General features: G+C 44.8%; 1 long non-coding RNA gene across 2 annotated transcripts; it reads left to right on the forward strand.

Annotated features, from left to right (window-relative positions):
- The first annotated feature begins 1,907 nt into the window (after positions 1-1,907).
- On the forward strand, positions 1,908-13,087 carry LOC143768573 (uncharacterized). 2 transcript variants are annotated; one of them, XR_013213952.1, is made up of 4 exons: positions 1,908-2,050; positions 3,578-3,692; positions 12,387-12,452; positions 12,946-13,087. It is a non-coding gene; the product is annotated as an uncharacterized LOC143768573 (long non-coding RNA). The 2 variants fall into 2 exon arrangements; XR_013213953.1 differs by having other exon boundaries at positions 12,412-12,452.
- Positions 13,088-13,373: the final 286 nt, after the last annotated feature.

Below are 13,373 nucleotides of genomic sequence, written 5' to 3' on the forward strand. Positions count from 1 at the left end.
CCGCTGACATCGCTGAATCGGTGTGTGTGACACCGATCCAGCGATGTCTTCACTGGTAACCACGGTAAACATCGGGTTACTAAGCGCAGGGCCGCGCTTAGTAACCCGATGTTTACCGTGGTTACCAGCATAAATGTAAAAAAAAAAAAACAGTACATACTCACCATCTGTTGCCCGTCAGGTCCCTTGGCGTCTGCTTCCTGCTCTGACTGACTGCCGGCCGGAAAGTGAGAGCAGATCACAGCAGTGACGTCACCGCTGCGCTCTGCTCTCACTGTACGGCGGCTCAGTCAGAGCAGGAAGCAGACGGCAAGGGACCTGACGGGCAACAGATGGTGAGTATGTACTGTTTGTTTTTTTTGGTAACCAGGGTAAACATCGGGTTACTAAGCGCGGCCCTGCGCTTAGTAACCCGATGTTTACCCTGGTTACCCGGGTGCTGCAGGGGGACTTCGGCATCGTTGAAGACAGTTTCAACGATGCCGAAGTTGTTCCCCTGATCGTTGGTCGCTGGAGAGAGCTGTCTGTGTGACAGCTCCCCAGCGACCACACAGCGACTTACCAACGATCACGGCCAGGTCGTATCGCTGGTCGTGATCGTTGGTAAATCGCTATGTGAGACGGGGCCTTTACAGTAAACAAACTAACAATGACAGACTGATACAGAGGGGCGAGGACCCTGCCCTTGCGGGCTTACATTCTACAGGATTATGGGGAAGGAGACAATAGGTTGAGGGTTGCAGGAGCTCTGGTGTTGGTGAGGCAGTATCTCCGGTAGTGATGAGGAGGCAGAGGGGTCAGTGCAGGCTGTAGGCTTTCCTGAAGAGATGGGTTTTCAGGTTCCGTCTGAAGGATCCGAATGTGGTTGATAGTCGGACGTCTTGGAGCAGAGAATTCCAGAGGATGGGGGATATTCTGGAGAAGTCTTGGAGGCGGTTGGATGAGGAGCGAATAAGTGTGGAGGAGAGAAGGAGATCTTGGGAGGACCAGAAATTACGTGAGGGAAGATATCGGGAGACTAGTTCAGAGATATATGGAGGAGACAGGTTATTGATGGCTTTGTAGGTCAGTATTAGTAATTTGAACTGGATACGCTGAGGGAATGGGAGCCAGTGAAGAGATTTGCAGAGGGGGGAAGTGGAGGAGTAGCGAGGAGAGAGATGGATTAGTCGGGCAGCAGAGTTAAGGATGGACTGGAAAGGTGCAAGCGTGTTAGCAGGGATGCCGCAGAAAAGGATGTTGCAGTAGTCAAAATTGGCAGTTTATCAAATATTTATTTTCCCTACTGTATACATAGTGAAACAGAATTACCAAACCTGGTGGCTGATATTAAATAAGCATCAGAGACGTCTTCCATTAACACCTTAAAGACTATTTTAGACCTTCAGGACTGAGCAGAATAATTGTGATGATATCATATACTGTTACCTGGATTTTTTTTAAAAACTAAAAAAATTTGTTTGTTTTTGGTAGAGAAAATTTTTCATTTTATTAAAATGTATCAAATACAGGGGCGGTGCTGATGCAGTCGGTGCAACTGCACCGGGACCCAGAATTAGAGGGGGAGCCACTGAAGGGTAGCTAATACTGAGGGCAATCTGGTCTGTTTCTTGGAGCCCAAGGCTACGTAGGGCAAAACACCAGATTGCCCTCATGTGCAGCGGGCAGGGAGCGATCCCTGCAGCTCTGTGCATACAGGAGAAAATCTCAACAGAGCAGAGCTGTAGGGATTCGTCCTCTGCTTCCTACCCTGCGCCTACTTTTTCTTGACACAGCCGTGCGTAACTTGATGATGTCAACAAGCAGTGAGCGCCTGTGTCAGAGAGAAAGCTGCCGGCGACGACGATGCTGCGGGGGGACGGACGGAGAGCTGAATGGTGTTGTATATTTTTTTTTTGTTTAGGCAATACACTGCAGAGAGGACACAGAGGTTGTGGTTGAGTACAATTACAGTATGAGGTGGTAGGAGAGAACAATGATGAAGATGTGAAGAATAATGATGAGGCTGGTGGAGAGGATATTGAGGTGTGGTATGGGAGAGGATACTAAGGTGAGGTGGGTGAGAACAAAGATGAGGGTGAGGGACAACAATGATGAGGTTGGTGGACAACAATGTTGAGGCTGATAGACAACAATGATGAGGCTGGTGGAGAGGATGCTAAGGTAGGGTGGGGGACAACAATGATGAGGGTAGGGGACAACAATGATGAGAATAGTGGAGGAGACACTGTAGTGTGATGTGGGAGAGGAAACAGGTGTGGTGGGGGGAACAATGATGGGGTGGTGGAGAGGACACAGAGGAGAGGTGGCGAGTGGACACTGAAGTATGTTGGGGAAGAACAATGATGAGGGTGGGGGAGAACAATGATAGGGTGGAGAGGACACTGAGGTGTGGTGGGGGAGAGGACACTGAGGTGTGGTGGGGGAGAGGACAGGTGAGGGGAAGAACAACGATGAATGTGGGGGAGAACAATGATGGGGTGGTGGAGAGAGCAATGATGGGGTGGTGGAGAGGACAATGAGGGGGTGCACGAGAAGAATGATGGGATGGAGGAGAGGACAATGAGTGGGGTGGGGAAGAGGACAATGAGTGGGGTGAGGAATAGAACAATGATGAGGGTGGGGAAGAGGACAATGATGGGCTTGCGGAACATGACAATTATGGAGGTGGGGAAGGTGACAATGAGGGGGATGGGGAATTGGGATGGGAGTAAGGGGGACTTATAATAGACTTATGAACAAGGGGAGGGGGAGGAGGAAATTTGATATGGATGTAAAATGAATTGGGTGGCGGAGGAGGGTGCCAAGTCCCTGATAGCATCCTCCTCCATCTTACAATTCTTTACAACACTATCAGGGACTTAAATTTTATTTGGGAGTGGATGGGGTGCAAAGGACACTTTATAACGAATTGAAAGGTGGGAGAAGATGCTGTCAGGGACTTGTAATGAATTGGAAGGTGGTGGAGGATGCTCAGTACCTGATAGCATCTTCTCCCATCCCCCAAATTCATTATGATGCTATATAAGTATAATGAATGGAGGGGACACAGGACAGGGACTAAGGCTATGTGCAAATGCTCAGAATTTGCAGGAGAAAATTCTGCTGCATATCCTAATGTGTTGACAGGAAGAACACTGTGTAAAATGCATACATTTTTTTCACATTATTGCCATGCTTTTGTTATGTATTTTCCCCTACTTATTAGTATGGGTGAAATATGCTGCATAAGTTGACATAATGCAGATTTTAATCTGCTGCAAATCTGCAAGGAACAAATAAGCAACGTGTGCATGAGACTTCGGGGATCGCATCCACGTCGCTTGTACTGTAAAACCTTGCATATTTTCTGTGTGCACATAGCCTTACAGTTAATTGGGGAGAGTCACAGGCTGAATAATTTATATTATTGGGTGGCAGAGATTGTAGGTAATGGGGACACAGTGCTGCTTATCACTTTATAATTTGATTGGTGGGTGGCTAATACTTTATTAATGGTGGGCTACATATCTGCATTCAGGGGCGTAGTGTGGGGAGACATGTATGTATACAATATTTGTGACCCTGTTATTTTTAGGGCTGCGACGATCATCGTGACAAGGCAAGTCGTGGCTGGGAGATGTTGACATGAAGGTCTGACCAGATGGAGACCAAACAGCAGAAATTGACTCTCATGAGACAATACATCAGCGGTAAGTGCCTAAATGTAAATATTATTCTGTATCAGTTCTGTATAGCGTGAAGTGCTAATGTTATCTGTAAAATCTTTTATTCTACATTCTCACATTTGTGCGAAATGTCTTAATTTTTTATGAGCGAAGTCAAATCGATGCTAACCTTAGGCCCTATGTACATGTCCATACTTGGAGCTTCTAGCTATACAGAGCTGTAATACTGCCCCCATAGACATATAAAGGGCCTACAGTAGCTTTGTAGCCCTCAAATGTCATGTGGAGCCATATACAGTAGAAGCTTTTTACAGGGAATCCTACAAAAAAAATCTCCTTGACTACAGACAAGCAATTTGCATATGGTAAGAGCTGTTTTTAAACTTTTTTTTAATCAATATTAGACCACTGCTGGGACTAATAAGTGCTGCTTTGAAATGCACTTGGGCAGAATTGGATGGTAGTGGTTGTGGTTTGGGGGGAAGATCCTTTGATCAGGGGGTCTCATTTTCAATTACGGCAACAAAAGAAGCACATTTGCGCATTTCTTATCAATGTTTGGCTTATTTATGTTTCTTTCTTTAGCAAGTTTTTAGATGTTCTGTATATATTGTGGTGCATGCATTTTCCCCATTGAAGTTACAAGGCAAAAAAGCACAACGTCCCGCCATACCCCAAGCCAAAGCCCTATTCATTGTATTCACTGCATACAGTATATGGAGATTTAGAAATTCTCATTCACTAGGGCTCTGTTCACATGTACAGTAATAATTTCTGGATCTATATTGGGATCATGAAAATGGAAAAAAGTTTTATGTCACCAAAAGTGACATAAAATGACTTCCATTTTCCTACATTCCAGCTGCTATTCATTTTTTGGATGTTTCACCCCCAGCAGTTCGCCCCCGGGTACATTTCGCCCCCAGGTACATTTCGCCCCCAGCAGTTTGCCCCAATTTGTCCTTGTGGTTCTTGAATTCCCATCCGCCATCAATCCAAATGTCACAAAAGTACTGTACAGAGTGGTAGCCATATAGAGAAATCCAGGAACCAGGGCACCAGACGTCCTCCTTTTGGTCCCGTGCACCACTCTGTTGTCCATGCACACTTGGTGTAACCCCCCACAAGGTGGTAGCCATATAGAGAAATCCAGGAACCAGGGTACCAGACGTCCTCCTTCTGGTCCCGTGCACCATTCTATTGTCTGTGCACACTTGGTGCAACCCTCCACAATGTGGTAGCCATATAGAGAAATCCAGGAACCAGGGCACCGGACATCCTCCTTTTGGTCCCGTGCACCACTCTGTTGTCCATGCACACTTGGTGTAACCCCCCACAAGGTGGTAGCCATATAGAGAAATCCAGGAACAAGGGAACCAGACATCCTCCTTCTTGTCCCATGCACCACTCTATTGTCTGTGCACATTTGGTGCAACCCTCCACAAGGTGGTTGCCATATAGAGAAATCCAGAAACAAGGGCACCAGACATCCCTTTTTCTGCTGTCTGTGCACACTTGGTGCAGCCCTCTACAATGTGGTAGCCATATAAATAAATCCAGGAACCAGGGCACCAGACTTCCTCCTTTTGGTAATTTTTTTAGTACAGAAAAATCACAACGTTTTGGCCATGCAGGTCCTTTATCAAGCCATAAAAAGAGAGATGTGGCTTGATAAAGGCCCTGCGTGGCCGAAACATTGTGATTTTTCTTTACTAATAAAGTTACCAAAAGGAGGACGTCTGGTGCCCTGGTTCCTGGATTTCTCCATGTTGTGAAGAGTATACCTCTCTATTTCTTGTGGAGGGTTACACCAAGTATGCACAGAAATTAAAATGCTGCACGGGACAGAAAGGAGGATGTCTGGTGCCTTGGTTCCTGGATTTCTTCCTATTGTAAAGGGTATACCTCTCTATTCCTTGTGGAGGGTTGCACTGTTGTGAACTATACTTCTTGGCTCCCTCTTGTGGTCACTAGTGATTTGGCACTTGGATTGTCTTTTACCAGGTTGGTACTCACCTGCTTCGTTAGGCCTGGGGTGTTGCTATTTAAACTTCCTGGATTCTCAGTCCAGTGCCTGGCATCGTTGTAATCAGTCATTTCTGTTTGCTCCTGTCTTCAGGTCCTGGTTCTTTGCAAGATAAGCTAAGTCCTGCTTTCTTATTTTTTTTGTTATTTTTCTTTGTTCATATTTTTGTCCAGCTTGTACAATATGTGATTCCTGATATTGCTGGAAGCTCTAGGGGGCTGATATTCTCCCCCCTCACCGTTAGTCGGTTTGGGGGTTCTTGGATATTCAGCGTGGATATTTTGCAGGGTTTTTTGCTGACCATATAAGTCATCTTACTATTTTCTGCTATTAGTCAGTGGGCCTCTCTTTGCTAAAATCTAGTTCATTCTTACGTTTGTCTTTTCTTCTTACCTCACCGTTATTATTTGTTGGGGGCTTGTATTACTTTGGGGTCTTTTCTCTGGAGGCAAGAGAGGTCTTATTTTACCTGATAGGGTTAGTTAGTTCTCCGGCTGGCGCGAGACGTCTAGGATCAACGTAGGCACGTTCCCCGGCTACTGTTAGTGTTTGTGCTAGGATCAGGTATATGGTCAGCCTAGTTACCACGTCCCTATGAGCTGGTATTTATGTTTGCAGACTTTTGCTGTAATCTCTGAGATCCTTGCCATTGGGATCATAACAGTATGCCAGGCCTAAAATAGTTAATGCATTGCAGAAGTGGGATTAAAAGAAAAGGAGTTCTGAGTTTTTTTTTCTCCTCTTTCTTCCTTCCCCTTTTTCTCAGAGTGGCTGTAAGCTTTGCTGCAGACATGAATGTTCAGACCTTGATTACTAGTGTGGATCAGCTTGCTGCACGAGTGCAGAGCATTCAGGATTTTGTTGTTAGCAGTCCTATGTCTGAGCCTAAGATACCTATTCCTGAGCTGTTCTCTGGAGATCGATTTAAATTTAGGAATTTTAGGAATAATTGTAAATTGTTTCTATCTTTGAAACCTCGTTCGTCTGGAGATTCAGCTCAGCAAGTTAAAATTGTTATCTCCTTTTTGCGTGGCGACCCTCAGGATTGGGCTTTCTCGTTAGCGCCAGGAGATCCGGCATTGGCGGATGTCGATGCGTTTTTTCTGGCGCTCGGATTGCTTTATGAGGAGCCTAATCTTGAAATTCAGGCAGAAAAAGCTCTACTGGCTATCTCTCAGGGCCAGGATGAAGCCGAAGTGTATTGCCAAAAATTTCGGAAATGGTCCGTGCTTACTCAATGGAATGAATGTGCTCCGGCCGCAAATTTCAGAAATGGCCTTTCTGAAGCCATTAAGAATGTGATGGTGGGTTTCACAATTCCTACAAGTCTGAATGATTCTATGGTGCTGGCTATTCAGATTGATCGGCGTTTGCGGGAGCGCAAATCCGCTAATCCTCTGGCGGTGTTGTCTGAACAGACACCTGTTTCAATGCAATGTGATAGAAACCCCGATCCAGCAATGCAATGTGATAGAATCCTGACTAGAACCGAACGACAAAATCATAGATGACAGAATGGGCTGTGTTTTTACTGTGGTGATTCTACACATGTTATATCAGCATGCTCTAAACGCCTAACCAAGGTTGTCAGTCCTGTCTCCATTGGTAATTTGCAGCCTAAATTTATTTTGTCTGTGACTTTAATTTGTTCATTGTCTTCCTACCCTGTTATGGCGTTTGTGGATTCAGGTGCTGCCCTGAGTCTTATGGACTTGTCGTTTGCCAAGCGCTGCGGTTTTGTCCTGGAGCCTTTAAAAATTCCTATTCCTCTCAGAGGAATTGATGCTACGCCACTGGCGGAAAATAAACCGCAGTTTTGGACACAAGTGACCATGTGCATGACTCCTGAACATCGGGAGGTGATTCGTTTTCTTGTTCTGCATAAAATGAGTGATTTGGTCGTGCTAGGTCTGCCATGGTTACAGACCCATAATCCTGTTTTGGATTGGAAGGCTATGTCTGTGTCGAGTTGGGGTTGTCAGGGGATTCATTGCGATTCTCCGCCGGTGTCTATTGCTACTTCTACTCCTTCAGAGGTTCCTGAGTATTTGTGTGACTATCAGGATGTATTCAGTGAGTCCAGGTCCAGTGATCTTCCTCCTCATAGGGACTGTGACTGCGCTATAGATTTAATTCCTGGCAGTAAATTTCCTAAGGGACGATTATTTAATTTGTCTGTACCCGAGCATGCCGCGATGCGTTCTTATGTCAAGGAGTCTTTGGAGAAGGGGCATATTCGTCCATCCTCTTCCCCTCTTGGTGCAGGATTCTTTTTTGTGGCCAAGAAGGACGGGTCTTTGAGACCTTGTATAGACTATCGGCTTCTGAATAAAATCACTGTTAAGTTTCAGTATCCTTTGCCACTATTGTCAGACTTGTTTGCTCGGATTAAGGGTGCCAAGTGGTTCACCAAGATAGATCTTCGTGGTGCGTACAACCTTGTGCGCATTAGGCAGGGAGATGAATGGAAAACTGCATTCAATACGCCCGAAGGTCATTTTGAATACTTGGTGATGCCCTTTGGGCTCTCTAATGCTCCTTCAGTGTTTCAGTCCTTTATGCATGATATCTTCCGGAAGTATCTGGATAAATTTATGACTGTTTATCTGGATGATATTCTGGTTTTCTCGGATGATTGGGATTCTCATGTAAAGCAGGTCAGGATGGTGTTTCAGGTTTTGCGTGATAATGCTTTGTTTGTGAAGGGCTCAAAGTGTCTCTTTGGAGTGCAGAAGGTTTCCTTTTTGGGTTTTATTTTCTCCCCTTCTGCTGTGGAGATGGACCCAGTCAAGGTCCGAGCTATTCATGATTGGACTCAGCCCACGTCTGTTAAGAGTCTTCAGAAGTTCTTGGGGTTTGCTAATTTCTACCGTCGCTTTATCGCTAATTTTTCTAGCGTTGTTAAACCTTTGACGGATATGACCAAGAAAGGTTCTGATGTGGCTAATTGGGCCCCTGCAGCCGTGGAGGCCTTCCAGGAGCTGAAGCGCCGGTTTACTTCGGCGCCTGTTTTGTGCCAGCCTGATGTCTCACTTCCCTTTCAGGTTGAAGTGGATGCTTCTGAGATCGGTGCTGGGGCTGTTTTGTCGCAGAGAGGCTCTGGTTGCTCTGTGATGAGACCATGTGCCTTTTTCTCTAGGAAGTTTTCGCCTGCTGAGCGGAACTATGATGTTGGTAATCGGGAGTTGTTGGCCATGAAGTGGGCATTTGAAGAGTGGCGTCATTGGCTCGAGGGTGCTAAGCATCGTGTGGTGGTCTTGACTGATCACAAAAATCTGATGTATCTCGAGTCTGCTAAGCGCCTGAATCCTAGACAGGCTCGTTGGTCATTGTTTTTCTCTCGTTTTGACTTTGTGGTCTCGTACCTGCCTGGTTCGAAGAATGTTAAGGCTGATGCTCTTTCTAGGAGCTTTGTGCCTGACTCTCCTGGAGTCTCGGAGCCAGCTGATATTCTTAAAGAGGGAGTAATCGTGTCGGCCATATCTCCTGATTTGCGACGTGTGTTGCAGAGATTTCAGGCTGGTAGACCTGACTCTTGTCCACCCGACAGACTGTTTGTTCCTGATAAATGGACCAGCAAAGTCATTTCCGAGGTTCATTCCTCGGTGTTGGCAGGGCATCCGGGAATTTTTGGTACCCGAGATTTGGTGGCTAGGTCCTTTTGGTGGCCTTCCTTGTCACAGGATGTGCGGTCATTTGTGCAGTCCTGTGGGACTTGTGCTCGGGCTAAGCCTTGTTGTTCTCGTGCTAGCGGGTTGCTTCTGCCCTTGCCCGTCCCGAAGAGGCCTTGGACACACATTTCCATGGATTTAATTTCTGATCTTCCGGTGTCTCAGGGAATGTCTGTCATCTGGGTGGTGTGTGATCGTTTTTCCAAGATGGTCCATTTGGTACCCTTGCCTAAGTTGCCTTCCTCTTCCGATCTGGTTCCTTTGTTTTTTCAGAATGTGGTTCGTTTACACGGCATTCCGGAGAATATCGTGTCCGACAGAGGGTCCCAGTTTGTGTCCAGATTCTGGCGATCTTTTTGTGCTAGAATGGGCATTGATTTGTCGTTTTCATCTGCCTTCCATCCTCAGACTAATGGTCAAACGGAGCGAACTAATCAGACACTGGAGGCTTATTTGAGATGTTTTGTTTCTGCGGACCAGGATGATTGGGTGACCTTCTTGCCATTGGCGGAGTTTGCCCTTAATAATCGGGCTAGTTCCGCTACTTTGGTTTCGCCATTCTTCTGCAACTCTGGTTTTCATACTCGTTTCTCCTCGGGTCATGTTGAGTCTTCTGACTGTCCTGGGGTGGATTCTGTGGTGGATAGGTTGCAGCGGATTTGGAATCATGTGGTGGACAACTTGAAGTTGTCACAGGAGAAGGCTCAGCGTTTTGCCAACCGCCGCCGCGGTGTGGGCCCCCGACTTCGTGTTGGGGATTTGGTTTGGTTGTCTTCTCGGTATGTCCCTCTGAAGGTTTCCTCTCCTAAGTTTAAGCCTCGCTTTATTGGTCCTTATAAAATTTTGGAAGTTCTTAACCCGGTTTCTTTTCGTTTGGATCTTCTGGTGTCGTTTGCAATTCACAACGTGTTCCATAGGTCTTTGTTGCGGCGGTACGTTGTGCCTGTGGTTCCTGCTGTTGAGCCTCCTGCTCCGGTGTTGGTTGAGGGCGAGTTGGAGTACGTGGTAGAGAAGATCTTGGATTCTCATCTCTCTAGACGGAGGCTTCAGTATTTGGTCAAATGGAAGGGCTATGGTCAGGAGGATAATTCCTGGGTGGCCGCCTCTGATGTTCATGCGGCCGATTTGGTTAGTGCCTTCCACGCTGCTCATCCTGGTCGCCCTGGTGGTCTTGGTGAGGGTTCGGTGACCCCTCCTTAAAGGGGGGGTACTGTTGTGAACTATACTTCTTGGCTCCCTCTTGTGGTCACTAGTGATTTGGCACTTGGATTGTCTTTTACCAGGTTGGTACTCACCTGCTTCGTTAGGCCTGGGGTGTTGCTATTTAAACTTCCTGGATTCTCAGTCCAGTGCCTGGCATCGTTGTAATCAGTCATTTCTGTTTGCTCCTGTCTTCAGGTCCTGGTTCTTTGCAGGATAAGCTAAGTCCTGCTTTCTTATTTTTTTTGTTATTTTTCTTTGTTCATATTTTTGTCCAGCTTGTACAATATGTGATTCCTGATATTGCTGGAAGCTCTAGGGGGCTGATATTCTCCCCCCTCACCGTTAGTCGGTTTGGGGGTTCTTGGATATTCAGCGTGGATATTTTGCAGGGTTTTTTGCTGATCATATAAGTCATCTTACTATTTTCTGCTATTAGTCAGTGGGCCTCTCTTTGCTAAAATCTAGTTCATTCTTACGTTTGTCTTTTCTTCTTACCTCACCGTTATTATTTGTTGGGGGCTTGTATTACTTTGGGGTCTTTTCTCTGGAGGCAAGAGAGGTCTTATTTTCCCTGATAGGGTTAGTTAGTTCTCCGGCTGGCGCGAGACGTCTAGGATCAACGTAGGCATGTTCCCCGGCTACTGTTAGTGTTTGTGCTAGGATCAGGTATATGGTCAGCCTAGTTACCACGTCCCTATGAGCTGGTATTTATGTTTGCAGACTTTTGCTGTAATCTCTGAGATCCTTGCCATTGGGATCATAACATTGCACCAAGTGTACACAGACAACAGAGTGCTGCACGGGACTCATCTATTGCATCAAAGCTTTTATGCTAGAAAGCTTTGCACAACGCAAGGCTGTGCCAAAAAACTGCACCTTCTGGTGTTTCCACGCCATTTTTGCCCAGCTCAAAGAAAGTGATCAAAATTGAGGCGGGATGGTGGTGTAACAAGTTACTGATGAACGGTGGCATTTCTTATGCCACAAATCTTACGCAAGCAAGATTTGTGGCAAGGGCACACAGAGGCGTACACCACTTAAAGAATAAGGAGTCTTGTAAGACTCTACCCATCCTCTCATCAATACCGGGGTGAAAAACAACAATCTTAATCGTGGCAAGTGTTGTGTGTTTTGCAGTACATTTTAAGTTGTCTTTATTTTTTTATGTCTTTTTTAATTTTTTTTTCTACAACTTTGTTCATCCACACATTTTAAACGGATTCAAAAAATGTGACTTTTTTTTTCCAAATGTCACATTTATTTTTTTTAATGCATCTCCCTGCTGTCCTTGCCTAGATTACGGTTTCTGGTGCAGTTTAGACAAACTTGCAACTTTCCAAAAGTTTTGCGACTTTTGATTTTGTAAATTCACAAAAAAAAAAAATGGTTAAAGACAAAAACGAAGAATTTTCGATTTTGTGTCAAATTCAAGATAATTTTTTGGTGCAAAATTAGCGCACACAACAAGACAAAGAAAAGTGATTTTGATAAAAATCAAGGCCGTAGACTACTCTACAAACAGATAGAAACTGGATCCGATTTTTTTACATTGAAATCTATAGGAAATGGTTTATAAGAGATTTCTTAACGCATCCGCATTTTTAGCACTGTGGATGAACAAAACTCTAGAGTAAAAACGGATGCATTCCAAACAAAATAAAAGGGACGCGAAAAGGAAGACAAACTGGATACCTTTTTCTTTTTTTTTTTTTTAAACGGATCCACTTAAAATTGAAAATTTCAGTTTCCATTTTGCATCAGCCTTTTGTTTGTTTGTTGTATTTATTTGACCTTATTTGTAACTTTCTTTTTTCACAGCTCGCTGCTTTTTATGTCTTTTTAGTGTCTGTGGATGCATTGTAAAGAAAAGCTTCGTGATTAAAGGTATATGATTGAGTGGCTCTTTCATTGTGGAATTCAAAAGCTGGAATAGCCTTGGGTGGCACACACAGTCTAAAGTATCACTTGCAAGTGCTCCATGCTGATAGCTCATACAGTGAGGGTGTAATGTGACCTAAAATTAGTGAAAAAGAGATGAGGTGATATACATATGCAGGAATGGGACGAGATGGGGGAGGGAGGTGTTCACAGCATAAAAGAGAAGCCTTCCAAATCTCTTTCACCAATTGCTTTCCTTTCCATCCCCCAAGAGAGGGGAAAGCTTTGTCAACAAAAAACAGTGTGATATGAAGGAAAAAAGAAAAACCTCCAAGGTGCAAACAATGAGACAGAAGGGTCTGTTTGAAGTGAGAAAGGGATAAATATGCGCAGGGAGGGGTGGATGAAGAAGAAGGAAAGTTTGAACTGCTAAGGGGATTAGAAGAGGAAAAAAAATCCTCCCTCCCATCTTCACTTTTTTTTTAACTGCTCTTCTTAGACAAGCAATCACTGGAAGCAGAATTCAGGAAGTGAGGATGTCTGCCGCGATGCCGGGCAAGGTCACATTTTTTCGGACGATGCAGATGAGCATTTGTTTGCAAGCATTTGTATTTTCCTATTCTGTAGGAAAGATTTATTCCATAAATGGAAAATAAATAAATGTTTCGGTCTGTTTCTTATTGAAGGCTGAATGGCCTTGTTCACACACAACAGTTTTGGTGCTTCGTTTATTAACTTGACACTTGGGAATCTCTCAGTAGGATCAACCCTCCTAAGCCGTCTACAGGTGCATCTCACAAAATTAGAATATCATCAAAAAGTTCATTTATTTCAGTTCTTCAATACAAAAAATGAAACTCATATATTATATAGAGTCATTACAAACAGAGTGATCTATTTCAAGTGTTTATTTCTGTTAATGTTGAT

The sequence above is a fragment of the Ranitomeya variabilis genome, chromosome 4 (genome assembly GCF_051348905.1).
Source record: "Ranitomeya variabilis isolate aRanVar5 chromosome 4, aRanVar5.hap1, whole genome shotgun sequence".
Taxonomy (NCBI): Eukaryota; Metazoa; Chordata; class Amphibia; order Anura; family Dendrobatidae; genus Ranitomeya; species Ranitomeya variabilis.